This window comes from Oryx dammah, unplaced genomic scaffold (assembly GCF_014754425.2).
Source record: "Oryx dammah isolate SB20612 unplaced genomic scaffold, SCBI_Odam_1.1 HiC_scaffold_4, whole genome shotgun sequence".
Lineage (NCBI taxonomy): Eukaryota > Metazoa > Chordata > Mammalia > Artiodactyla > Bovidae > Oryx > Oryx dammah.
In genome coordinates, this window is record NW_024070188.1 from 51,835,237 (window position 1) to 51,861,039 (window position 25,803).

Consider the following 25,803-nt stretch of genomic DNA (forward strand, 5'->3'; position numbering starts at 1 on the left):
AATCTCTTTGCTGTCTGGTGGTCTTTCATGGCAGCACTTGAGGAATGATGCAAAAGTCTCCACTACATTTATAATAGGCTGAGACTTGAACCACATGTTCTAGCAACCATATGAACCCTGAGGAATCAATTGCCGGGTAAAGTTGGGCATGTATTTAAAACATGTGAGGGGATGTTTTATGTCTCACTAGACTCCAGTACTCTTGCCTGGAAAATTCCATGGATGGAGGAGCCTGGTAGGCTGCAGTCCATGGGGTCGTGAAGAGTCAGACACGACTGAGCGACTTCACTTTCACTTTTCACTTTCCTGCATTGGAGAAGGAAATAGCAACCCACTCCAGTGTTCTTGCCTAGAGAATCCCAGGGATGGGGAAGCCTGGTGGGCTGCTGTCTGTGGGGTCGCACAGAGTCGGACAGGACTGAAGCGACGTAGCAGCAGCAGCAGCAGCAGCAGACTAATTTTGCTTACATAGAGGCTTCATCTCTCCCTTACCTCTGGGGTTTAAGAAAAAAGTCTACATCCTGTACATATAATGTAACCAGGCATTTGTTGTAATCCTGTTGTAGTCATTAGGGCTGTTTGCCAATATTTCGGGCTCCCGGGTACATTCGAGGATTGCACATTCCATCATCCTTTGTAATTAGGCAAAGCCATGTGACCTGTTTTGGCTAATGAAACTAGAGTGGAGATAATGTAGCTGAAGCATTAAAATCCAGAACTCAATTTGCATGTTTTTTTAATCTCTGGCATAGTGACAATCAACGGTTGGAATGGTGGTCGCCGAGTTCGTCTGAGTCCCTGAGTAATTGATCAGCAGTATGATGCCACCCCTCCATCTAACGCCAGTCAACTGTAGCCTAAGCAAGTTATGAAAGGAAAGTGAAGTCGCTCAGTCGTGTCCAACTTTTTGCGACCCTGTGGACTGTAATCTACCAGGCTTCTCTGTCCATGGAATTCTCAAGGCAAGAATACTGGAGTGGGTTACCATTTCCTTCTCCAGGGGATCTTCCCAACCCAGGGATCGAACCCGGGTCTCCCGCATCGGAGGCGGATGCTTTAACCTCTGAGCCACCAGGGAAGCCGAGCAAGTTATATATAACTAAGCAAGTTATAATACATTATAAGGCATTGAAATTCTGGGTTGTCTGTTACTAGAACAGAACCAAATCCATCCTGATGTATATAAAATGAAAAATATTCTAGCAAATTTTCTTGAAATTGGGATGAATTCGATGTGCCCCTTCACCTTTGGTGGCTCACCTTCTTGACAAATGATGTGAACAAAAATTATAGAAGGTAGCACTTAGAATATTAATTAAAAACTTTGCAATGTTTAATAGTTTACTTTCTTTAACTGATAAACGATTTCTTATTAGTACTATTCATAACATACAGATATAGATATATTCATGGTTTTTATGTAATTACAATTATATTGGCTGTGCTTTGGGGGATTCAACTGTCTTATTTAAGATTATTGACAAATACTTGCCATAAGTTTACATTAATCTTCCCTGTTATGGAAATGCAAAATTAAATTAATTTGGATCCTGTTAGTTTCCTTTGGCAGTGAGTTACAGAAAGACTCAACTCAAACTAGCTTAAGTTATAAGAAAGTTGAATATTTCACAGCTATGGGATATTTCATATATAATGGAAGTTGAGGCTTTGGGTTGATTGACTTAGTGGCTCAGTGCTGTTATCCTGTCAAGGACCCAGGCTTTCCATTTCTCTAGGGAGCTCCTCTTGCTGTTGAATTCCCCTCTGGTATATCCAAGATGACAGCAGCTGTGCCAGGGACCATATCCAGCACCGTGCCCAGAGTTAGAAGATAAATCATTTCTTCCTCTTTGGAAGATGAACTTTTTCTTAGGAGGAAGATGCCTTTCTCCCAAAACTCTTAAGAAAATGTTTTCTCTTGTCGTAGTGGCCAGAATCAAGTCGTATGGCAATTTACAAGCCCACACTGGCCTGGGGGTAGAATTACTATTGTCAACGGAGATCACAGTGCTCCCTATGGACTAGCCATAATTAGAGAACCGATCTTTTATTGTTGGCTGTTTCTTGTTTCACTTGCTGGAAACAATCTGGTATATATCATTTCTACTCTCTCACTCATTTCAAGTTTTCCTAAAGATGGAATGGCTGAGTCAAAGTGAATAAATGTATTTACCATTCTTTCTATTACTAAGATATTCAACTCGATAAGGATTGTACCTAAATACAGTGCCATCAATCTTGGGAATAATACTGTTTTCTCTCCAACACATGCTATAGAGTAATAACTGATTGGTTTGAGTTACAATTCCTTAATTACCAGTGAGGCTGAACATTTTTCCAGAGTTTGTTTACTCTCTTTGGAATGGGATCCCTCAGAAGGTAGCCTCTCTGGCACAAAGGTTGGAAACGTTGAAGTCTCAATCCCCCAAGTAAACTTGGCATCTGGTTCTCTCTCTGACCCGGCAATGCTAGAAGTAGAACTGACTCAACATACAGTAAACTCAGATCATCCAGAGACTCACATGGTCCAGTTGGAACCCACTGGGGACCCTTAGCAGGGAAATGTCACCCAGGCGTTAGGCCAAATGAAAGGAATTGCAGCTCTTGGAACAGAATCCTTGGAGAGCACTTAAACACAAATTATTTTTATGACTACATGAAATTATTGAGTTAGAAGCATCAAAAAATTTTAAATGATATCCACATTTTAAAACTTCAAAGAATGACCTTATTCTTAATGGAACATCTCTAAAGAAAACATAAAGGGATATAAAACTACAGCTAGGCCTGGGTTTGGATTTAGTAGCAGACTCCTCTGCCTTCGCTGAAACAGAATACTCTGTGGCGGTGATTTTGTGTTGAAGGGCCCAGCTGTCTATTTCACCAGTTTCCTGTTTCCTAAATATCTTGACCAAACACTACTGTCGGCTTCAAAGATGTTCCTGTTGTTGTTTTCTCTAGGGTGCTAGAGAGGCTCTGAGGGGGCCTATGAATTCCTTGACATTTTCTGGAAAATGTTGTGGGATTGATCATTCTCCCCCTACCCCACCACAAGAGCAGACCCCTGTCTTTCAGGAAACCAACCAAAGCCCACAGTCATCCCACCTGTACTTTTCATTCATTTTTGTTTTTCCTACAGCTCCCCTTCACCTTCTTCTACTCTCCAGTTTGCTTCCTTATTTTTCACTCAATTTCCCTGAAAAACCAGGGTTTTGGTTTCGGCTTCTCTCCTTAGGGTATCATCTCTCTGATAATTTAAACTTTTTGCGGCTCCTTTTTCTTCATATGAGATGGTCTGGGAACAGGAGTTTGTGGTTAAGAGGTTACACTGAATGTGTAATTTTTTTTAAAAAAAGGTGTTAAAACATATTCAAGAATATAGGACATTATTTATGGATTCTTTGGTTTAGAAGTTGCTTCAGGATCTTTTGTTGTCTTGTGTCAACAATAAAGGGGCTTCCCAGGTGGCTCAGTGGTAAAGAATCCACCTGCCAATGCAGGAGACATGGATTCAATCCCGGGGTCAGGAAGATCCTCTGGAGAAGGAAATGGCAACTCACTCCAGTATTCTGGCCTGGAAAATCCCATGGACAGAGGAGCTTGGCCGACTATAGTCCATAGGGGTCACAAAGAGTGGGACACGACTGAGCACGCCGCAGACTGATCAACACTGTAAACATTAATTTTCACTCTAACAGTAAACAAAGGGTCATCTGTGCTTTCTGGAGTCACCTTTGAGCTCTTTGAATCGGAAAAGTGCACCAAAATTATGGACGGCCTCCAAACCCTAACAAGAGGTAGACCCATCTTAGCGGTCCCTTGGTTAGCTCAGCTGATAATTAGATAATTACATGCATGTTTCTTGATTAGCCCTAAAAATATTCCATGTATGTAAAGATATTCCACATACATAAAGAAACTTTTCAAAAAAAAAAAAAAAAAAGAAACTTTTCAACTTTCCTCTGATCCATTTAGTGAAGCCCAGTTTAACACTCTTTCCAGTCACCACATCAATCCTTTTTTTTCTCATTAAGAGAGTTGAAAATTCTAGTTCAGAGACTCTAGGATTTTTGATAGTTGTTTCAATACTGGAACCTCAAGAGTACATTTTTTCTCTCTTCTGATAGAAAATTACAGAGAATAATATCAAGTTTAAAATTAGATCTTGTGTTTTAGAAACAAGCAGATATTCACTTCAGTTCAGTTGCTCAGTCGTGTCTGACTTTTTGCAACCCCATGAACTGCAGCATGCCAGGCTTCCCTGTCCATTACCAACTCCTGGAGCTTACTCAAACTCATGTCCATTGAGTCAGTGATGCCATCCAACCATCTCATCCTCTGTTGTCCCCTTCTCCTCCTGCCTTCAATCATTCCCAGCATCAGGGTCTTTTCAAATGAGTCAGTTCTTCACATCAGATGGCCAAAGTATTGGAGTTTCAGCTTCAGCATCAGTCTTTCCAATGAATATTCAGGGCTGATTTCCTTTAGGATGGACTGGTTGGATCTCCTTGCAGTCCAAGGGACTCTCAAGAGTCTTCTCCAACACCACAGTTCAAAAGCATCAATTCTTCAGTGCTCAGCTTTCTTTATAGTAGATATTAGTGGAAAAGTAATCTAAGAAAAACAGTTCTCTGTCAAAAAAGGGCTATAATAAAATCTGAAAGATGAACTGGATTTCCATGAACATCAGCAAAGTACAGTGTGTGGGGGGATATTCTGTCTCTTTTATTACTTTTTTAATTTTAAAAAACATAAAAAAAATTTTTTTTCTAGTTTTTTGGCTGCATTGTATGTGGGATCTTAGTTCTTCCACCAGGGATCAGATCCATGCCCCCTTCATTGAAAGCACAGAGACTTAACCACTGGACTGCCAGGGAAGTCCCTACTTCTTTTATTTTTAAAGATAGAAATCTTTATATCTTTATACATTTTCTTTTAAGCATTATTCATAAGACAGAAAGGCTCAGTGTAGTTGCCAGATAGACAACATATGATCCCTAACAGAGGACCCCATCTGGGTGAAATATGGTGATGCAACAAAGGGGCAAGGGCTTCTATATTTTATGTAGTGCTTGAGAACGTCCTGGGCAGAGCCTTGTGCAGAGATGGGTTGTGGATTCTGAAATGCTGTGACTTAATTGCTGGATGCTGCTGAGAGACCAGGGTGGGGCCCACTCTCTTAGAGATGTTTGCAAAGATGAGTTTTTTGTGGCGGTGGTGGTTGGTGACATAATCCTGTGCTCTGATCCCTGCTTGTACTGAAGACTGGGGAGACCACCCCCGACCTGGAGTTTGGGGCTGTGGGAAGAGCTAATCATCACCCTTAGAGCACACTCACTGATCACATCTAGTTGAGGAGCACAGCAAACCAAGTGTGTGTGTGTGTGTGTGTGTGTGTGTATTTAATTCCATAATGCAAGGTAGGCATTATTTGGTAATAAAAATGTGCATTTACAGAGTTTTATTTCTGGAATCCATATTTCTACACTGGCCAAGGGACTCTGAATTTAATTATTTTCTCTCCACATTCACATTTGTTTGCCCTGTTTCTATTTAATAGATTTAATGGTCTTTTGCTGGTATTTGCTTTTCAATATTTTTCTTTCCTTTGAATTCTTTCTGATCATCATTTATTTCTCTCTTCTTTCCTTTCTCTTCTTCTACACCTTTTTTCAACTTTCTTCTGATCAATTTAGTGAAGCCCAGTTTCACACTGTCTCCAACCACCATGTTGATGCAGGATCTTTTTTTTTTTTTTTTAACCCATTAAAAAAGTTGAAAGCTCTTTTTAAAAATCTGTCTCCCTGTAGTTAGTTGCCAAGAGTGGCTCTGGTGAATGGCTGAACTGAGCTCTTTCTAGAAAGATATCCTGTGCTTAGTAGCTTAGGCGTGTCCAACTCTTTGTGACTCCATGGACTGTAGCCCACCAGGTTCCTCTATCCATGGGAATTCTCCAGGCAAGAATACTGGAGTGGGTTGCCATGCCCTCCTCCAGGGGATCTTCCCCACCCAGGGATCGAACCCAGGTTTCCTGCATTGCAGGCAGATCCTTTACCATCTGAGATAACAAGATAGATATGTTTTAAGCTGCTGGGAAGGTGCCTATAGTATGCACTAGGGCTATAGCAAAGGCATTTGCAAAGACAAGACAATTAATAAATATCCTTGGCACAATTTTCTATTTATAACTTTTGAAATCTGAGAGGGGTTAAAAATGAAGAGACTATAAATCTGTGATGGGATGCTGGTAAGTAGAGGTGTGGTCAGACTCTGAAATGTTGAGGCACTTAGGGGCCAATGCATAAAGAATGAGACTATGAAGAAAAATTCTAGAAATTTATCCACGTGGTAAATGCAGGAAACAATGGGAAATTTGCTTCCACACAAGCCTGTATAAGATTGTGTTTATAGCTGTGAATGTAAACAAGGAAGCCAAGCACAGGGCTCACAGCTTGCAGGCGACATCATGTTTTTGTTACAGTGACTGAAAACTACGCATAAAAATTGGAAGATTATTTGGTATTTAAATACCAATGTGAACTTAGTTACAGACCTCTAAAGATTTAATTTTATAATTCCTCTTAACTCCAGCATCTTGTAGCAGGTATTTACTCTTTAACCACCCATGCCTAATTTTTGACCTATTGGGCCTTGTACTGACTCAATAAAGTAAAGAGATATTTAGGTCAAACCAAAAAGATATCACAACAGTCCTAGGCTATTATGTGCCCAAAGGGAGAAGGCTGATTCTGACAGCAGGGATTATAAATGTTTTAAAGTAATTAAAACCTGACTTGCCCGACTTGATGCATGCCGTTTTCAAAATGTCTAATTGTTTGCACAATTTAAAATAAGGGGGGAAAACATGGCAACTTTACAGAGCCAAGAGGGAGTTGTTTAAAATGGTTCAAGTTCTGTTTAGATTCACGGAGGGGTATTTGAAAGAGCTCAGAGGCTGCGAGAAAGGATATTTTTCCAGATGATTAAATGCAAATATGGTTTAAAAATGCTTAAGAAAATGATTTCAGAATAAGTAGGAAAGAGAAAACGATGGGGGGAGGGCGTACAGAGGTGAAGAAGGGGATTGTTTGGGAGGGATTCCGGCTGTGACCCAGTCTTGACGTCCTGGGATCTGAAGCGTCTTTGTTCTGCGGGATGGGGGAGGCGGGGCTGGCAGGAAGGAAGACAGGAGGGTGCTGAGGCAGCACTGGGGCCTTCGGGAACGCCTCGCCAAGTACCCAGAATGCACTCTCATCACTTTCCTCTCCAGGCTGGCGGGCACTGCCTACTTTCCCCAGGATGCCTGAGGTTTCCGGGTTCACTCGTGTGTACAGACCCCTGAGCAAGTACAAAAGACCCTCTCCAACCCCCACGCGTCTCCTTTCCAGTATTTGATACTAAAACCAACGCCACAATGCCCACACCAAAGAACCTGCTAGAAACCACAGTTCTGCTACATCCTTCCCTCCTAAATTCTATCACTTTGAATTTGGCTTATGTTGGGATTGTATTATGGATGAGGTAAGCAGAGACTTAAGTCTGGGCCTTCTATAGCTGATGGCTCAGCCACGTTGCATGCTGGATTCTGGTGGGTGAGTTGGGAGACATCAAAGACACTTATGGCTTAAAAGAGTCATGCTGCAGGGATATGACGGCAGAACTCCCAAAGACTGGAAGCAGGAATGTCTGTTAGCGAACACTGAGGCAACTGTTCTCCGTGGCGTGTCAGCTGCGACGGAGGTGAGACCCGGTGCCACGTCTGTTTCCACCTCAGTGTTTCTGCTTTGCATCTAACATAAGTTCAGAAAGGGAACACGAACCCTGAATTGGAGGAAGTTTCAGGAGCTTCAAGGAATTCTGTTTCCCGTGGGTTTAAATCGTCTACATGCTGACAAGAATGTTTTATCAAGACAAGAGTTTTCTTTCAGTCCTGAGTTTTCATCCAACTTACAGAGATTCCGGAGTGGAATTGTATTTAGCAGTTGGCAAGGGAGAAAAGGCAAAGGGGAGGACTTCTAAAGGCTTCTTGGACATCAAATGGCTATTTCACAACAACTTTGTGATGAGTTAAGTGTAAATGAATCAGAAACATACGGACCAAATTTCCTTTGAAATTCACATGGGTTTAAGAAATTAAGGCAAAAACATTCTTGGCAAAGAGAATTTTGGGATTTGCCAAATTCAAGCCATTTGAGAGAGTTGGTCCACTCTATGTGGACCCAGAATGCTGCCGGGCTCCATCTCTGTTCCTCTTCTCCATCCAATGGTCAAATTATCCTGAGACCTGGAAAGCTTAAGTCTGACTGGAAGTTGGGCACACGGGAAGTCCTCTGGGGCTTTCCTGGTTGGTTGGGAAGGACCAGCATCATGCTTTGGAGCCAGCAGTGAGAACAGAGCTTGATTTTAGAGTCAGAGGGTCCAGCTGTTTAGATCCTGTCCTCATGGGTGCTGCATCAGGGGGAGAGGTGTTCTCATCATGGCTGCATCTGGAAACTGTGTCTTTGGGGAGAGATTTTTCAACTCTTTTAGGAAGGATTTGGCTACTCAGTGGAGAGCATGCAATTCTGGAGGCAGATAGAAATGTTGGGCAGGAGAACTGACTTCTTTCTCTAGACTTGGTATTGTTCCTTCTGCCAAAGAGTGAGCATCCTTGGGGCAGAGACTCAGTGTTGGTGTTATTTGTGTTTTGCACACAGACTTTTCTGTGAGAGATGTCTGCAGTGCTTGTCATACCAAGTTGAGAATGAATTACAGAGGAAGTGGTTTACAAAATGCAAAGCTATTTTTTTTTTCAGTGAAAATCAAAATGTCATCAGAGGAAATGGTCATTTTAGCAACATTTTGGGACTTGGAAATCACTTACTTGTGAAGAGGTTTCCACTGCAGTGGAATGTGTTCAAGTAGAATTTAACCTATAAAGAAGGGAAAGGGGCTGGAGAGTGGCACTTTTTGTAAGAGGAACAGAGTGAGGGAGGGTGGGTGGGAAGTATAATATCCAGCAGGGAAGGGGCAGTTAAAGGGGGGACAATGAAGAGAGAAGCAGCAAGTCTGGGATTCAGAAAGGTTAGAGGATCAACCTGTCCTGTTTCATGAACCACAGAAAGGGAACCATCTTCTGCCAGGATCTCACCTACTGTGCAAGGAAAGCTGACCCCCTTCTTGTGTCCCAGGCTTAGCATGTTTTCCCAGAGCTGGTTCCTGAAATGAGATAAGCCAGATGAGCCCATTCTCTTCTCCAAGTCATGAATATATGGTCCATCCTAGGTACTCAATAAAATCTTGTCAAATGAAGGTTCTGTTTTGTGGATGGCAATTAGCTAATACTAAAGGAGGAAAAGGCAAAGATGACTGAGGATGAATGATCCCAGAGGGAGGCAACAGAACCCCAAAGAGTCAGAGAGTCCTAAAACAATGCAGAAAGGCCATCATGTAGATGGAAGAGATGCAAAGAACTGATGGAAGATGAGACGCTACTCAATTTAGCTGTCTAGGAGAGTCTCCTAACTTTTCCAAGGAAGATTTCAGAAAAGAGAGAGAGAGACAAAAAAAGAACCAAGAGGAGAAAGTTTATGTTGGGGAAGTAGAGGCAGAGGATGTAGATACTGCTGGATTTCTTCCACTCATGTGTCATCCATTGATTCATTTTGGCTCTTGTGATGAGCCAGGGCTTGGAGGAAGCAAAATTGTCTCCAAGAAGCATGTGGTCTTGTAAGAAAAAAAGGACATGCTCCCAAGCTATGATCACAAGCTGATGAAGAGAAACTATAGAAGGGCTGCACAAACTGCTCAGGTTTGAGAGAAATAGAGGTTCCTTAGGCCAGCCCAAGGAAGAAGGTGATGTCCAGGTGGCATCCTGTGCCCTGCCTCATTGTACCCCCCAAGAGAGCTCTCAATCTCCCAGCCTTCCCCAGTTTGCCTCAGCTTCCCAGCCTGGCTGTACCACTCCTGCCACGGTTCTGCTTGCCTCAGAATTCAGTTTCCCTTCCAATCCCAAGGCAGATGCTAAGCAAAACCAAACTGAAGCCTGGGGTCAGGGCCGCAGGATCCCTTGTTTGAAGGAAGGCTGCCTCTCAGGGAGGACAGAGGGCTGGAGAGGTGGAGGGTCCTGGGGTGTGGGTGCGTACCCACTTCGTGCCCCATCTTCTCGGATGCCATAGCAACCCTCGGGTTTCTGAACATCTGTGTCTACCATGAATGTATGCAAGCTGTTTCCATTTCCTTAGCAAAGGCCCTAAGATACTAGTTTTCATTAGTTCAGGTGTTTGCCTCCTCCAGCTGTTTATTTTTGAAGATAGAGACAATCTGCTGTATATTTTCTTGACTGCTTCAAGGTCACTGGATTCCAAGGGTTCAAGGCCCCCCTTTTTCTCAGTATCTGTCCAATATTAAGTCCAATATTAAGTCTGAGGTGGCCTGGGCCCTCTCCAACCTCTCTCTGTTCCTTCCCTAGGTCTTATCCACTCAACTGTCCATCCTCCATCCAGTTCGAAAGGATTTGGGCCTCAAGACCCATCCTAGGAGTTGTGTGGAGCCGCAGAGCAGGATATGACAGACTCCCCTCAAGGAACATCAGCACTTCCCAGAATTCTGCTTAGTTTCCTTGATGATTACTGACCTCTTGGGCCCCTGCATTCACAACTGCTTGCTTTTTCCATACGTGATCCTGTAGAAAAGAACAGAATTTCTGTAAAAAGAATTAAGCTGGGAAAGAAAAGACTTTCTGGCAAAATCTGAAACATAAGCAATATTTATATTTTAGGAACATGTTCCAGCACTAAAGTCACTTTAGTACTTGGAGAACATTAAAATATGTAATGTAGTCAACAACTTGTTTTGCTCATAAATTGACCATATTTGATATTCAGTACCAAATCTAATTTATTCAGAAATAATTGAAACTAGCTAGATCGAACTTACTTTTCAATGTTTTACATTTTTCTACACAATAAATTTTGAGTCGATGAGCTCTATGGTATTTAACAGCTCTACTTTTTGCCATTGTATGAGCTGGCAAAAAAAAAAAAAAAAACTGGAGGATGACAGCCCTAGACAGGCTAGAATGATTCTTAGGGAAATGTAAAAATAACAATGACAGAAAAACAAGGTTGCTTTTCCCCCCATGTTTTCTCCCGGGACATTCTTTTTTACAGTGCTTTCCTTTCCTGTTGGGGGAGAATTTCTAAGGAGACTCCTCAAACTTCGTGCTGAATCAGCCCCTGATGGGCAGGTTGCTCTCTGCCATTCTGGATCTAACTTCTGCTTTCTTCCCTGACCCTCTGCTCTCTCTAATTCTCTTTCCACATGGCTTATTTGAAGTATTTGAAGAAAGAAGTATGGGCTTGCATTGTTTCCGTTTCACAGCTGGTCTCCTCTGTTGTCTGAGCTATTCCGTGTGTAGACAGAACATCTCTGAGTAACTCAGGAGGAACACCTGTGATCTGTTAGCAAGGCGGCTCCTCTGGGGTCAGCCTGTGGGCCTGCCTTAGTCAGGGTTCTCACTGAGTAAGGAAGGGTGTGTTTAAGAGGTCTAGATGGTTGGTTGTTAGCATGGTTCCTCCATGATCAGATGACAGAGTCCCTGAGGGGCAGATCTATTTTTCTCATCTGGGTAACTCAGTGTTTAACTGTGTACCCAGCACCGTAGTAGACGCACAGTATTTGATGTTGTTCAAATGAATGCACGTAGAGTTTAAATCTAAAGTGCCTTTAGAAATGGAGTCCTTACATGTCTATGTATATTATATGTTATCTTGGATTCGGAAAATATGGCTATGGGATACTTGAAAGTGAAAGTGTTAGTCGCTCAGTCCTGTCTGACTCTTTGCAACCCCACAGACTGTAGCCCGCCAGGGTCCTCTGTCCATGGAATTCTTGAGGCAAGAATACTGGAGTGGGTTGCCATGCCCTTCTCCAGGCGATCTTCCCAACCCAGGGATCGAACCCAGGTCTCCCAAATTACAGGCAGATTCTTTACTGTCTGAGCTACCAGGGAAGCCCATGGGGGTACTTATGCCAACTCAGTGGTTACAAGCCCAGTAAACTGCTGCCATTGTATTTTAAATGAAATAATGATACAAAGTATGTAGTTGCTGCCATACTTAAAAAATAATCTATGAGGAGAATTTGAACTTTTTGGAGATTAATGTGGACATAAAACATAATCTTGAAGACATGCTTACTTAGCAAATTTTAGTGTTGCCAAAAAAAACCTTTTTAATGAAGAATTTCCACAGTTATATATATATTTTTAATAAAATATTATGTTTTGTTCATCCAGGACCCCAAGAGGAAGATGTAAGATGGAACTAAACATGCAGGGATTTTATCAAGGGAAGTGGTCTGTGTGAGAGAAAATAGAGAGGGGGCTGGGAGACCACAGACAACTGATCCCAAGTGAAGACAGAGGAAGAGATGCTTGGGTGGAGCATCTTTGATTGCTGTGCTGTCTAAAGACATTCCAACACAACTGCCCAGAGACTTTGAGCCAAAGTCAGCTGTCAGAAGCGTCCTGGGTCTCTCAGGAATGAGGCTGGCTTTGCAATTCTGCAGGGCAGTCATTGGCTGGAAGCAGCTGTGGGAGGTGTGGTCAATTACAGGGTCCCCCTGTAATGAAAGGTCACATTCTCATGGTGTTCACATCTATATTTGATTCATCTGAAACACACAAGAATAGCACTATGTGAGGAAACATCTTTCTCTTTACACTGGAAGTCAGATTTATTGAAAATCCTGGGAAACTGTCCAGGATTTCCAGAGAATAAGGTATCTAATTTTATATGGAATGTTTCAAGTGAACATTCTAGCAATAATGTCAATAGAATAGTATACCACACTGGCATTGATTTCCAAATCCTATCCCCTCCTCTTGTCTTTGTAATAGAATCCCTGACTTATAGCTAAGTCCATATCAGTCCAGAATAAAGGTCAGTTTCCCAGTCTGCCTCATAGTAGATGTGAATGTGACAAGTTTGTGACTGACAGAAGTGGAAGAGCTGTGCAACTCAGGGGATGAGCATGAATGGAAATGGTATACACTTCTTGTTGGCTAGAATGCAGATGTGACGGTTGGAGTCTGAGCAACTATATTAAACCCTTAGGTAGAAATCTCATGCTGAAAAATGACAGGCTAACAGTGTGGAAAGAGGCTGGAATCCTGATTCATGGGCTACCATACCAGCCCTAATTGCCCACCTCTAAACCTCTATTTTGAGTAAAGGTAATAGACTTCTATCTTTTAAACGTCACTCTTATTTTTGGCTTGCTAGCACTCAGAACTAAACCTAATTTTACTAATATAGGCAGCTCTTTCTGAAATAGGGACCAGAGAGATTGAAAGTAACATGTTCCTTATGACAGAACTAATAAGTAGTGAAGTTGGATTTTTACCCAGTTCTCCTGACTTTTAGGTTGGATGCCCTTGGAATTAACTTTGAAGTGTAACTAAATTAAATTTCACTGTGCCACAGTTATCCAGGCATTGCTGAACACATCAAGATAGGTCCCTCTGAGCCTAAGCGTCTTTCTAGATGGAGGAAAACATTGATACCAACATTACAGGGTTTCTGAATTATTTTGATTAGATAATAATGACTGTGTATGCATCTATTATACTATCTATCTATTTTGTAAATTCCAAGTCCTCAGAATGAAGTCATTTTATCATCAGCAATTTACTGACTTCAGATTGAAGTCAGTAAAAAAAGCTTACCTTGCTTTATACAAGGTGCAACTGACCCCAAGAAGCTTCAGGCAAAGTCTAACCAGATTATTAAGGGGTAGACCAGACCATAAGGGAGGAGAAGACTTTATTACTTCAATAGACAATATATGATATTTTTCACTTCAATAGACAATATATGATATTTGTCACTAATTGTTTCCATAGCTTATCATCTCTGTGGCATCGTAAGCTTCTTAGAATCAAGAGTCATGTCTCACACTTTTAAGTGCACTGTATTTACCGTGCAGGGCCTTCCCAGGTGGCACTAGTGGTAAAGAACCCGCCTGCCAACGCAGAAGACATAAGAGACGCAAGTTCGATCCCTGGATCAAGAAGATCCCCTGGAGGGGGAAATGGCAACCCACTCCAGTATTCTTGCCTGGATAACCCCATGGACAGAGGAACCTGTCCATAGTGTCGCAAAGACGAGGACACGACTGAAGCAACTTAGCATGCAGCAGGCACAGTGAATATTTGTTGGTTAATTGGTTGGTTGCTTGATAATAACCATGAATATTATTACTCCTTGCAGTTAAAAAGCTGTGAGAGCCATGAACGCTACCATTTTTAAAACATGATGTTCTTCTAAATTCTTGATCCCACTTTTATCTTTTCTGACAAAAATAAAAGCAAAATAGATACTGATTGCTTAAATTACCAAGTTTGGGGTTCATTTCTTTAGGTTTTTGAACCAAACTCCCCTTTTTGTATGTCTTATTTTAACTCATAAATTTGACTCTGTCTCTAAAACATGGGGAAAATGACAAAACCTTTTATTCTGAAATTAATTCAGACTAAATTATGTAGCTTGTTTGTACAATTTTTCAGCTCAGAATCATGTTTATGTGAATCTGTAATATTCCATTTAATGCTAATGATTAAACCTAGTGAAGTAATGGAAATTTTGTTATAGAATATTTGGTGCTATTATAATTCTAATAGAATGAATTAATAAGCAAGAAGTCATAGGATCATAATCTCCCTACAGCTTGAACAATGACTTTGAATCTCAGGTCGCTCTCTGAAGTAAGAGACTTACTTCAAAAGACAAGGGTCTAAGCTCCCTTCTTTATATATTTATATAAAATAAAGATAACCCTGCCCTGCCAATTGCAAATGAGATCATATTGCATGAATGTGTTTGATTGTTATATTACATTCCATTCCACAAGGTAATCGCAAATGTAGAAAATTGTTCCAGAAACAAAACATAAAAAAATGAATCGCATAGATGAGCTAATTCACATAAAGTCCCTTTAAATGTAGCCACATGAGTTATTATTAAATATTTGAACAATAAATCTCAGGAACTGTATATAGACAGGACAATGGCTATAGTGCTAAGATATTTAATAATGTCAAGAAATACTTTAAATTTCTGAAGCTTGCACTTTTTTGAATGGCTAGAAGGATGCATTTGAGGGATTACTGACACTATTTTGAGCAGTTCTAAGGATGTTCATAGTTACAAAGTGACCTTTCCTGCAACATTGCACAGTTAGCAACATTTCCAGATTATGACAGGAAGAGGCAGCAGCCATATCATGGGTTCAAATCTCAGCTTAGCCACTAACTAATAGAACTTGGTACAAGTCACTTAACTGTCTTGACCTGAACGTTAGTTTCATTCTTGGCAAAATTAAAGATTTGGATTTGCCCTTTCAAGTTGACATTCACCTTCCAACTGGAATACCCTACATTCTACTGCAGTGTATACAATACAGAATTAAAATATAAGAAATATGACTCCAACACAAACAGTTGCTCATGGAGCTGAAATTTTGATGCATTTGTTTGGTGGAAACACTACACAGGGGAAATATTTAGTAGGGGAAAAGCTGACATCACATTTGGGCTGGGGGCTGACTTGTAAAACAGAGGAACGGTGGGTGCAGAGATTATGTTCCTTAACTGTGAAAGTTTGGAGTCACAAATTCTGTGTGCACATGACTCAGATGAAATATGAAACAATTATTAGATATTTTCTAACTACCCAGGGGTTTGTAATTGTGTTTGACAAAACACATGGTTGACATCACATTTTTCAATTTTTATCCAGATGTTAGGTGTCATATGAGCCCAGCCAAAGGCGGTCCATACTTCACAAAGGCAATTGTAAGTGATGAAAAAAAAAAATCAGTTCTTTTAGTCGCCACAGAGAACGTTAAAACACCAAATTATTGACTCGAGCTTGACTTTAGCATGGTTGAGTTCAGCCAAACTGAACTGTATTTTATGGCCTAACTGGGTGATTATTGGTTCAGCTCCATTTCTTTGCTGTTTATGCTATCAGCCTGCTTTTTTATTTTTTATTTTTTAAAATATGCCCCATCCCCTTCACTTTCAGCAGACAACCTCATTCTATGGTTTAGGGCTCTTTCAGCAAATGAAAAAAAAAAACATAGCTCAAGTTGACTTCAGCAAATTGGAATTTACTGGTTAAACTCACTGAAAAGTCCAGGAAAAGATGGAGGTTCAAATAAAGCTCAGAGATAAACCTCAATCTCTGAAACAGAGACTTGTTTTTCTCACCTTCTCTCTCACCTCCATTCCTTCTGGTTTATCTCTATACTCAGAGTGTCTTTTCCCACCACAGGAACAAAATAACTCCTATGGTCTCTGCTTGAAACCCTGTGGAAAACGTTTATCTGCCTCTTAATCATTTTTAATTTTTTGCCATAGCAAATGTCCCATCCAATCATCCAATTAGCTCCAGTTGTAACACATGCCTGGACCTGTCTATAGATGGCAGAAAGTAGTGCTCAGATTTGCTGAGGCCATGATCACGTGCTTCACTTAAGCATCAGACGCTGGAGAATGGAAAGGGGTGGTCTCCAAGGGAAGTCAAGATTCCCTTACCCAAAGAAGGGGGCATGGATGCTGGGCAATTAAGCCCATGTGTCCTCTGCACTTGGAACCTACTTCACTGAGACAAGTGGACCCTCTTTCAACTTCCTAGTTCACATCCTCTTGCTTGTTGTGGTCTTAGAAGAATAAAATTCCTCCTCTTGTTCACAGGGAACCTATACATCAGTTGCCCTGTCTCCTTCCATCTGGTCAAGGGTCTGACTTCATCAGTCACGGTTACTATTTCATGTATCTTTACTTTCTCCCTCTCTGCTGGCTCTTGCCTTAGTGTATAAAGCTGCTCAGGTCTATCTTATAACACACACACACACACACACACACACACACACACACACACACACCTCATTATTTAGCCCCATCTCCCTTTTTAATTAGCATCTAATATGTTGCTTCTCCTTTTTCTAAGGGTTTTTTCCTCCTAAAAGTATGTCTGTGCTCTTTGTCTTTCCTTTTTTTTTATGTACCTCTCACTCTCAACCCGCTGTGGATACACACCTATGACACCAGCTTTTAGTGTTACTAAAGGTTTGTTGTGAAGAAAGACTCCGTTGAATTTTAAGGAAGAAATGTTTTTCTCCCAGCTTTATTGAGATATAATTGACATACAGCACTGTGTAAGATTAAGATGTTCAACATAATAATTTGATTTACATACTTCATGAAGTAATTATCACCATAATTTTAGTGGATGACCATCATTTCCTTCCCTTGTGGTCCAGTTGGTAAAAAATCTGCCTGTAGTGTGGGAGACCTGGGTTTGATCCCTGGGTTGGGAAGATACCCTGAAGAAGGGAAAGGCTACCCACTCCAGTGTTCTGGCCTAGAGAATTCCATGGACTCTATAATCCATGGGGTTGAAAAGAGTCAGACATGACTGAGTGACTTTCACTTCCACTTTCCTTTCACTTTCATCATTTCCTATAGGAACAAAATTAAAGAAATAGAAAAATATTTTCTGGTGACAAGAACTCTTAGGATTTACTCTTTTAACAGTTTTCGTGTTTAATGTACAGCAGTTATCTTTATCCTTTATGTATATTACATTCATAGCACTTATCTATGTTATAACTGGAAGTTTGGACCTGTTGACTACCTCCATCTAGTTACCCCTTCCTCGCTTCCCCACCCCTAGCCTCTAGGAACCACAAATCTGATCTGCTTTTCTATGAGTTTGTTTGTTTTTGAAATATAATTGACCTGTAACATTGCTAGTTCCTATTGTACAACATGTGTGCATTCGTGCTAAGTCACCTCAGTCGTGTCCAGCTCTGTGACCCTGGCTCCTCTGTGCATGGGGATTCTCCAGGCAAGAATGAATACTGGAGTGGGTTGCCAGGGGATCTTCCCAACCCAGGGACTGAACCTAGGTCTCTTGCATTGCAGATGGATTCTTTACCATCTGAGGCACCTGGGAAGCCCCCAGGGGTTAAATCCATTTCTATTAAGTCTGTTATGTCTCCTGCATTGACAACACTTAGGTTGCTTAGGTTAAGGCACTTAGATTGATTCCATATCTTGGTTATTGTAAATAATTCTGTACTGAACATAAGGGTGCATATATCTTCCCTGATTAATGTGTTTGTTTTCTTCTGATAAATATCCAGGAGTGGCATTTCTGGATCATATGCCAGTGCATGTATGAGGGTATGAGAGTGTAGTCAAGTTTAATTCTTTTGCATGAAGCTGTCCAGTTTTCCCAAGGCTATTTATTGAAGAGGCTTTATTTTTAAACCCCATTGTATATTTTTGCCTTCTTTGTTGCTGATTTAATCACCCATGTAAGTGTGGGTGAGATGAGATTTAAAATAGGAAATTAGAAGCTTTTGATTTAGGGAGCAGAGTTTAAGGAAGCGGCTGCTAGCTTCACATAATTGTAGTAAATTACAACCCCAAACCCTACTGCTTGCAGCACTGAAGTAGCTGCTTTGGGAAGATGTACAGAAGCCTCTGGTAACCATCCAGAGTCACCAAGCACATACCTTCAGGGATCACATCCTCTTCTCTTCTGCCTTCATGTAAGCAACTTTTATTGACAGAATTGAATGGAAACAGTACTGTCAAGGGAGTTGGAGAGATGTATTTTCTAGACTTTGGGCCCTGCCGTATGAGGAAGAGCTCAGAAGTGAGACGCTAGTCCTGAGTGTTAATAGACAGTCTCTGGCACATTGTCAGACACAGGCATTTTGTCCTCCTCCCCCCATATTTATTTATTTATTTATTTTTGCTGAGACTTGTGTGCTTGAGCTAATTCTTGCTTACACTGTGATCTCCCCCTAGTCATCACTACTGTCCTCATTCTAGTCACCTGCAGGCTGCTGATGACTTAGTCTATAGCTCCAAGGATTTCTTTCTAAATTTCATGTTTGTACAAGTCTCTATAAGGCCTTTTTTATCTGATTCACCCATAAGGACCACAAACTCAACTAGCTTGAGAATGAATTCTATGTATTTGCTTCCAAACTTCCTCTTCCTCCAAATTCTCTGCCTCCTTTAAGCACATATTCAATCACTCAATCTAATTTTAAAAATCTTTCCTGTCTTCCCCATCCCTGCTCTACTGTCCTGGCTCAGTAACTCTGCACCTTTACCTGGGCCATCGCAGTCTCCTACCTGGGCTTCCTTCTCCCAACCTCACCCATCTTGAATCTGTTCTTCAAAGCTGACGGGATTAATCTAAAAGGTTAACCTGCATTGATTATTTTTTTTTTTTTTTTGCTCAGAACACTTGATTGGCTATAAGGCTAGAAAAAGGAAATATCAGATAATTCTCAATAATTCATCAAAGAAAGTAGACTGATGGGCTATACATATTCATTCATGGAAGACCAAATGAAGATGAAAATTGGAACAGGGAGAGAAAAAATTGTATTCCAAATGCTTTGATTCTAGTTACCCAGAATGAATGTTCCAGTGTGTTGAGTGAGGTTTAAGAAGAGGAAAATCTGATGAAGAATCCAATCTCTTATCTCCTTGTTTTTAATATGGAGTTTATTAAACAGTCTGCTTATATTTGCAAGCTTTGTGTTGATTTCTCATGTATTCCTAGTTTATTTCTTATTTTCAGTATGTGGACTTCAACATGTGGACTCTTTAGACACCAGGTAGAATTCTTTTCTAGGAGAATTTTTCCCTTGATTCTGTTTTATGTAGCAGGGTTGTATTTCCCCTTAGTCTCTCTTGGCTTTCTGACCATCTTCTTCCCATGGATCATATTCTGGGCTTCCCAGGTGGTGTTAGTGGTAAAGAATCTTCCTGCCAATGCAGCAGATGCCAGAGATGTGGGTTGGATCCCTGGGTCGGGAAAATCCCCTGGAGGAAATGGCTACCCACTCTCATATTCTTACCCGGAAAATTCTATCGACAGAGGAGACTGTTGGGTTACAGTCTATGGGATTGCAAAGAGTCAGACATGACTGGAGCGACTGAACATGCAGTCACAAGCTGAATCACAGCCCTCACTGATAGTGATGTTTTGACTGCTTCCTTCATCTGAGTTAGTCTGGATCTGTGAGGAGAAAAAGTACAAGTAATACTGTCTAAATGCCACTTGGAGAGGTGCAGAGGGGAAAAATACTGGTAAAGTAACCTTCTCTCTTGAAAGTAGATGTGTTCCCACAGACATGTAACATCTGGATGCCAAAACTGGGCAGTGATCTCCATGGCCATCAATCCTGCCCTGTTTTCTAGAGAGGAGACTTCCTTCAGTGTTGGAAGCTTGTCATGGACCTAGGGCTGCTTCCTTACTGTTTCTCTGCACATCTTAGCTCTCTCTACCTCTTCTTTCTGTCATATTTCATATCACACTATCACATTTCATATCACACTATCATATTTCATATCACACTCTCATCTCCCTCATCATTTATCATTTGCTCCTTCTTATTCTCCAACCCCACCATGCAATGGGTTACCTGTTGTGGATTCTTTAAATTGTAACTCCATACTGGCATTTGAGTCATTATGGAGAGTGATGGAGAATGATCTAGGAAACAAGAGAAAACAAAATGTTTTTAACATTTTAAGCAAAACTGCTGATAAACTTTTATACTAACTTAGGGAGTTGATCTTCTGCTGACAGATTAATATTTTCCTCTAATAGTGGAAACGTTGCCCATAAGCAAAACTACAATCCCCTATATATAGCAACTTATTAGCATATTTGGTTTGAGCTTAATTATGTGATAAGTACAATCTCTCCCCACTTGAAAAGAAAACAGGAAAGGGAAAAGTGGACCTTTAATGATGTTGACAATGATGATATTTACTTGTTTGCAAGATCTTTCCTGAACGTTAGGGTTCTTAACCCATCCAGAGAAAATCAGTGTGGTATGTAGTGATTAAGACCACAGTTTCTGGAGTCAGACTGTTTAGGTTCAAGTCAGCTTTTCCAGTTACCACCTGCAGTGAATTTGATAAGTTTTTAAATCTGCCATTGCTCCATCTCTAAAATGAGAATACTGGTAGTTCGCAGGGCTGTTGTGAGAATTATGTAAGTTGATATGAAAATAGTACTTAAATCCCTTCCTGGGATATGAGACTTTATATATGACACACTATAAAAATGTATAATTGAAGACCAGTGTAAGAGCTCTTTTTAAATTACCTTATTTATAGTGTTAGGGCATTTTGGGGGTGGGAACTTCCTCCAGTGGCCTTTTCCTGTCCAAAAGTGAAGTTTATACTTGTTCTATACTGTCGACGCTAGGAGATTCTTAGTAACCTGCACTTTTAAAGAAATGTTTTATGAAGTACTCTATCAGTTTGAAAATTATTAGATATTCCTCCTAGAAGTCAAAGACCACATTCAAAGCCAATTATATGCGTGTTTCCTAAAACCGTTAATGTGCTAATCTGTTAGTTTCTTGATCTAGGCAAAATGCCCCAGTATTGCACAAGAGCAACACACCATCATTCCTGAAGATTTCACATAAATATTACCCACTGTGCTTCACATTTCCAAGTATTATCCTTCCAGTGAAAGTCAACAAGCTGGAACTGGCATTGGGAAGAGTAGAATGATTTCACCTCAAATTACAACCCTAAATCCTTCTAATAAGGAAACGTTGGCTGATTAGAGTATTAATTCTTTTACTCTAGTAGTTTGATTCTGAATTTTAACAATGAAACCATGACTTGTGAGACACATTTTCTACTTTTCCCTTGGAAAAGATTGCGAAATATTTCTAGAGTTCAGGGATAGTGCTGTTGAATGTTAGGCAAAGGGAGAAGCCATCTTTTAGCCACTGAGAGTGTATGTTTGTTGCGACAGAAGAAGGAGACAGAAACAGTATCAGAGAACAGGGTGGAAAGCTGCTTTGATTATACTCTGGGAGGATTGAGAGGTGGAAGGATGAATCCAGCGGGACCGGGGACCATAGCCTTTCCCTCTCATGGCTGTGTCTTATTTTACCGTTACAAGCTCCAATGATTTTCCCTTCTTAGCACAGTTCTGAACTTCTGACCTTAGCTGAAATTAGGAGATTCTCAAACATTCAGGTTTTGTACAGTTTCTAAGATTTTAGGTTCTGGTGCACGCATGCTCAGTCACTCAGTCGTGTCCGACTCTGCCACCCCATGGACTATAGCTTTCCAGGCTCCTCTGTTCATGGGATTTTCTAGGCAAGCATACTGGAGTGGGTTGTCAATTCCTGCTCAAGGGGATCTTCCTAATCCAGGGCTTGGGACCCGTCCCCTGCATCTCCTGCCTTGACATGCAGACTCCTTACCACTGAACCACCTGGGGAGCCTTTCCCTTTATGGTTACAATTGTATGTGCTCAAGTTTTTCCTTTCCTTCTTTCTCCGCTCCTTCCTCCCTCCCGCCTTCCCTCTCTTCCTTCCTTCTCTTTTTCTTTTCTTTTTTGGTTTGGCTTTACTTATTTTATCCCAAGCGACTCGCCTCTTAAAAATAATAATGATAATTCAAGAATAACTGGGTTTACAGGTTTTCAGAGGAGCACGATGCTACATGTTATTTTTGAGGGTTAACAATCAAATCATAGGTTGGGCATTTAGACATGTCCACATGCCCATTCTTGGCCACAAAAATCCCTTTTGCTTCAAATGCACTATAGTGCTCTATAATCTGCAACTGGGCATAATTGACAGGCTTGCATTTTGCCTCAGGGCTTAGTCACAAGCTAGCTTTTCTTGCTCTCTACCCAGTAGGAAGGCTCTATATTCCTTTAGGCCTCTAGTGGCTAAACTCTCACTCTTTTGCCAATAGCATCTGCTCCTCTGTGAGAGAGAAAGTCACCAAGTTTTAGAAAAAAGAGTTAAATCTATCATTTATGGTGTGTTGACCCTCTAGAAAGTGCTTTATATAAATTATCTTAGAATTAGGGGTTATTGATTCTATCTCTGCCTTATATTTGGCATAACAAATATAAGGGTGACTTGGTGGATGAATAAAAGTTATTTACAAGCTATTAAATAATTGGTGGGCTTCCCTGGTGGTTCAGAGGTAAATTATCCACCTGCCAGTACAAGGGACTTGGGTTTGATCCCTGGAGCGGGAAGATCCCCTAGAGAAGGAAATGGCAACCCACTCCAGTATTCATGTCTCAAGGTTCCTTACCAGGTAATGAAGGTGCTTATTCATCTTTGCAGATGTTCAATCAATGTTGAATGGTTAGAAGACGGATTAAAAAAAGAATAAGTGAACAAATGATTCACTCTGAAGTTATAGGAGCAGAATTATGCTATATTTTCTCTACAAAGCATTGTAGAATGGGGCTTAACACTTTAGTGGAAATGTCATCTTTTGTGTGTTTACAAATCTATACTAAATATTTTAGATGTGCTGAATACATCCACAAAGATATTCAGTCTTTCCACTTCTGCAGCCTCATTTTACATCTTAGTGTTTCCATGCCAGCCTGCTCTGGAAGCTTCCCCTGTGCCAGGCTTAGACCCTCCACAGGGCATTTGCACCTGCTTGTCCCCACCTAGCAATTTCATCCCTTTCTTCCTTGTGATGTTAGCTTCCACAAATCCTCAGAACTGCCCCCGCCCCAACTAGTGCTCATTTCCTCGGGGAAAGCATTTCTGATTCCATTTACTAATAGTAATGAAAATAACAGTGAGTGTCAACCATAATAGTTAGCATTTATTAAGATCATACTCTATGACAGGTACTGTTATAAGCACTTACATTGATCATCTCATATAATCCCCTACAAAGGGAGACAGGGACCATCGTTAACCTCATTTAAAGATAAAAAAAAAAGTAACACAACATTGTAAATCAACTACACCTCAATAAAAACAATAAGAAAAAGATTCACTTGTCGATGGGCATTTAGGCTGCTTCTGTGTCTTGGCTGGAGAAGGGAATGGCAATCTGCTCCAGTATTCTTGCCTGGAGAATTCTATGGACAGAAGCCTGGTGGGCTACAGTCCATGGGGTTGCAAAGAGTTGGACATGACTGAGCGACTCTCTCTCTCTCTCTCTCTCTCTCTCTCTCTCTCTCACACACACACTCACACACACACACACACACACACACACATCCCTTGGCTATTGTAACTAGTGTTGCTATGAACACTGGGGTCCATGAATCTTTTTGAATTAGAGTTTTCTCCAGATACATGTTCCAGGAGTGGGATTGCTGGATCATGTGGTAACACTATTTTTCATTTTTAAAGGAACCTCCACATTATTCTCCTAAATGTCCATCAATAGATGAATGGATAAAGAAGATGTGGTATGTATATATATGTACACAACATATATACATGTATATTTATATAAACATATATATATATAGTGGAATATCACTCAGCCACAAAAAGAATGAAATACTGCCATTTGCAGCAACATGGATGGACCTAGAGGTGATCATACTAAGTAAACTAAGTCAGACAGAGAAAGACATATATTTCACTTAATATATGGAATCTTAAAAAAAATGGTACAAATGAACTTATTTACAAAACAGAAATAGACTCACAGACATAGAAAACAAACTTACAGATTCCAAAGGGCAGGAAGAGATAAATTAAGAATTTAGAATTGACAGATTACATGACTATATATCAAATGGATAAACAATGAGGACCTACTGTATAGCTGCCAGCGCCACCAAGTTGCTTCAGTCGTGTCCAACTCCGTATAGCAGAAGAAACTATATTAGGTATCTTATAATAGCCTATAATGGAAAAGAATCTGAAAAAGAATCTATATATGCATACATATGTATGTATAACTGAATTACTTTGCTGTATACTTGAAACACTGTAAATCAACTATACTTCAAAAAAAAAATAAAAATAGATAAAAATAAGAAAATGAAGTTCAGAGTAATTAGGCAGCATATCAAAACTAACAGATGAAGCACACCAAGTTTTCAGTCATGCATCCTCTTCAGAATTATTATCCCAAGTGCAATTCAATATTCATTTGCATGAGTTGTTGATTAATGTCCCTGTAATCCAGCAGATTGTAAGCTCAGTAGCATCACTATATCTCTGTTTCTTTTACAGAGCCAGATGCTGTCTAGATACTCAGTAAGCACTTGTTGAATGAAAGCATTCTTTTGTTTGATCCAATACTTTAGGCTGGTATCGATCCAGGCAGTGTTTCTGTTGTAACTGTCAGAAGGAAGCTTTAACAGCAGGTATTAGCATGGACCTCTTTTGTTCGAGTTCTATTTCTCACCTTGCCATCTGCCATGATAGTTGATGTATACTGATGTCCAGACAACTGGTCTCAGAGAGACATCCCCGTTAACCACATACCTGCTCTGGCTATGAAGGATGTTATTTCAGCCCCAACAGCCTGATATCTGTTTAGTGATACAGTGAATTGCTGCATATAATCCTGAAACAATATACATTTTGGAAAAACTGTTCCGCAGTATGTTTGCCTTTTGGCCCAGTGGCAGTGTTATGTCAGTCTTCAGGAATGTGTCTTTTGTATCCAAAAGCAAATTTAGCTTACAGAAATGTTATCAGCAGTTCACCAAGAGGTTTAATTGTATGCTTTGAATGGCAGAAGAGGGGAAACCCTAAAAATTCAGGTTAAATCTGTTAAGCTGAACATCCTGGGTTTGGTTGGGCACCAAAATACATCATGATAAGAGTTTCAAAAGCTAATAATGGAGGAGATTAAATTGGTGTCCATTACAAATTTGCGGAAAGCTATTTCTTTGCATTAAGACTTAACAGCTGAACTGAATAAAATATTCACCCTTCAATTTTTGTGTTTCATTTAGC

General features: G+C 40.5%; 1 non-coding gene across 1 annotated transcript; it reads right to left on the reverse strand.

Annotated features, from left to right (window-relative positions):
• Positions 1 to 1,006: 1,006 nt before the first annotated feature.
• On the reverse strand, positions 1,007 to 1,078 carry TRNAR-CCG. The gene has a single exon. It is a non-coding gene; the product is annotated as a tRNA-Arg (tRNA).
• Between the last annotated feature and the right edge of the window lie 24,725 nt (positions 1,079 to 25,803).